The following is a 3733-nucleotide window of genomic DNA, read 5'->3' as shown; positions in this document are numbered from 1 at the left end:
TATGGTGATGAAAGGTCAGTTTACATACAGGGCAACTGACTGTCTTACTTAGGGTTACTATTGCTGTGATGAAACACCATAACCAAAATCAACTGGGGAAGAAAGAGTTTATTTCACACACAATTCATCATCAAAAACAGTGAGAGCAGAAACTCAAGCAGGGTAGGAACCTGGAGGCAGGAACCAGGGCAGAGGCCATGGAGGGATGCTGCTTAATGGCTTGCTCATAAAGGGCTGTTTAGCTTGCTTCTACCAGGGGTGACTCCATCCACAAGGGGCTCAATGGATTGGGCCCTCCCCCATCAATCACTAAATAAGAAAACGCCCTCCAGGCTTGCCTGCAGTTCAATCTTAAGGAGGCAGTTTCTCAATTGAGACTTCCTCTGCTAATAACTCTTGTGTCAAGTTGACATAAAACTAGCCCAGCACAGTAACCAGATAGTTTAAATATCTTCTAACAAGGATTTATGTTTGTGTCTGTGTGAGTGTAAGCCGTGTGTGTTTGGCTGCCCTAGGGGGCCAGCATAGAGGAATGGATCCCCTCAGGCTGGCTGGCTGAGTACTGGGAACCTAGCAAGTTCAGGAGTAGTTTAGTCTATCCTTTATCTACTTTAAAATTAGGTATTTTAGTGTTTTATTTTGGGGACAGAATCTTGGCTGGTTTCTCACTCACCATCCTGTGAGGACTACACCCAGGCTCCTGAGTTCTAGACCCACACGAGGGCAGGCAGCACCAGCATTACTGATATATATGTTATTTTTTTTTCCTATGTATCCTATAATCCAACACACAATTTCCAAGTATTTTCTGTTTTTTCACATTTCCCTTTATTTTTCTGAGACAAGTCTTGCTAACAGCATGGCTGAGCTAGACTGAAATTTCTGATGGATCCCTGCGCCTCAGACTCCTAAGTGCTAGGATTACAGGCGTGTAACACCATGGCCAGCTCTTTCCAGTCTTTTTGATGCAATTGTTTGAAGCACAAATTTAATTCTGATGAGGCTTAATCCATCTTTTTTCCCTGTCATTATTTTAGAAACAATCACATAATCCTGCCCTGGTTATCAAGATTGTCTCCTGTGTTTTCTAATGACTCCAGTTACTACTGATCCACAAAACACACCCCCGAAGTGCTTCCAGAAAGGGTTAGGGATTGTCTTCTAGTGGATAGAAAACTCATTACACTTCATTAGGAATTTCCAGGCAAATAAATTTCCAGTCAGTGGGTAAATTACACTTTTGAATGTGCAGTGGGTAGGCTCAGAAGACAGAAACCATCTATCTTCTAGAACATGCCAAAGACAAAGCCAGTGTTAGCATGAACTGCATTAATATAATTTGCTTCTCTGCCCAGTTACCACTAGAAAGGACTCAACTGCAGAGATTTCTTTTTTTTTTTTTTTTTTTTTTTTTTGTTTTGTTTTTCTAGACAGGGCTTCTCTATGTAGCCCTGGTGTTAGTATTCTGTCTAAACTCCACCTCCACAGTTATCTGGCAACACCCAGGTATGCTCCTCCCCACAGTTACCTGGCAACAGCCAGGTAGGCCTGCCCATTATAAAAGGGACTGCTTGCTTCCTCCTCTCTCTCTTGCTCTTTTGCCTCTCGCTTCTGTCCCCTAGCCTCTCCCCCTTCCCCCTCTCCACGTGGTCATGGCTGGCCTCCACTTCTCTCCTCTCTCTCTGCCATCTTCTCTCATTTCTCTCCCCCAACCTTTGCCCTATCTCCTGAATAAACACCCCCAGTCCCCCCAACCGTTTGGTCCGGTGTCTGTTCTAAGCTGCATGCCGAAGTCTAACACCTGGCTGTCCTGGAACTCACTCTGTAGACCAGGCTGGCCTCGAACTCAGAAATCCACTTGCCTCTGTCTCCCAAGTGCTGGGATTAAAGGCGTGCACCACCACTGCCCGGCCGAGATTTCTCTTAAGACATACAAAACATTAACACCTGTATTTAAAAAAAAAAAATGTTGTGTCACTAATCACCAAGGAACAAACCCACGATGAGCTCACATGGCTATTATCAAGATGAAAAGTAGCATGTGTTGGTGAAGGTGTGGGGAAGGGAACTCTGTCATGTTGGGAAGGAATGTCAATTAGTATAGCCATTATAAAAGGACCATGAAAATAAGTAAGGGCTGAGGTCATGGCTGAGCAGCTAAGAGTGCATACTTAGGTTCCAGATAATCAGGGTCAATTCCCAGCACCTTAAATCTAGCAACTTACAATTGCCTAGAACTCCAGCTCCAGAGGTGTCAATGCTCTCCCTCTTTAGGCCTTAGTTACTTACATACAAATGGCTCACAAGCCAGGGGACACAGCGCGCATACACACACACACACACACACACACAAATAAATGTAACTAAAAAAGTTATTTGGTAATAAGTGTTCACGAATGCTATACAAATAAACCGTGAGAACACGTTAGTGAACTAAATGGGTCTCCAGAGGCTACACAGTGAATGATTTCACTGTAAAACCCCGTCCCATCCCCCAACCCACCCCTCATAAGGGCAAAAATAAACACACAGAAAGTGGTTGCCTGAGACCAGGGGATCAAGCAGTAATCAAGGGCAGGGCGTGATATTCAAAAGGTCAGATAGTGATAGCTTTAATGAGTATGAGTCACTGAACTGAACATCTCAAACAGGTGAACTGCAGGTAGGTAAAACGGAGGATGCTTCAAATAAAGTTGCTAAAATTGATGTTTTCTCTAAACAATTATATTTTCTCTAAACTCACAGGCACATGCACAAACAATGCCTGGTAAAGTGGTAAATTTTTTTTCCCCAATAAAACTTTTATCACCAAAGTTTTTCAACTATCACTTTAATGTGGATTACTTAATAGGACAATTAACTGGATAGCAAAGGGGGTAATACCAGCCAATCTCCCTGCTCTTTCTACTCTTAGAAAACTAAGATGTTAAGTTACCAAGAGGGGGACAGTCTAAGAGCAGCTCGCCGAAGCACCATAGTCCACCTCATCTTTTTCTGCAAAACCTATCACAGAGGCCACCTAAGAATACACCTTGCTTTGGGTGGCATCAACTGGCCTTTTTACCACATTGTGGTTGCTTGTAAGTGTCCCAGGAATGGTCACTTCACGGAGCAATTGGCCAACAGTAATGGAGAAAACCTTGCTGCTCTCAACCTGGACCAGATCCATTGGCTGTGGGGATCACCTCTCTAAACCTATGGAGAAACTTACGGGGTTTTCTGGCTTCCTCACTCCCCCCACCCCACCCACCCATATCCGAGATGATCACTAATTCAGAGTCTTCGGAGGTAGAGGGCAGGAGAAATACTCTTACTGTCTCAGAAAACAGAATCAGAACCCAGAGAGACAAGTAAGCGGACTTCAGCTAACACAGCTGTGACCTGTAAAATTTGTGCATAGGTCAAGGGCCTGAAAACTTGTGCATTGACTTTTGTATTGAGTTTAAGGATCAATAAACGGAGTTTGTCAAGGCAGGAGGATCCGTTCAAGGAATTCTCAGCTTCACACTTAGAGCTATTACTTGCTACATAGTGAGTTTAAGGCCAGTTTGGTCTAAATGAGACCCTATCTTTAAAAAAAAAAACAAAAAACAACAAAACCAAAAACCTCTCCATTTAGTGCCTACATGCTGGGCATCCATAGCTAATAAATATTAAGGTGGAACTACACATAATAGCTTACAGTTAGAAAAGGAAGAAAATCTTCAAGTTACAGTATTAAAAACACAGGAAA

This window comes from Grammomys surdaster, unplaced genomic scaffold (genome assembly GCF_004785775.1).
Source record: "Grammomys surdaster isolate TR1022 unplaced genomic scaffold, NIH_TR_1.0 64, whole genome shotgun sequence".
NCBI lineage: Eukaryota > Metazoa > Chordata > Mammalia > Rodentia > Muridae > Grammomys > Grammomys surdaster.
This window is presented reverse-complemented; position numbering follows the sequence as displayed.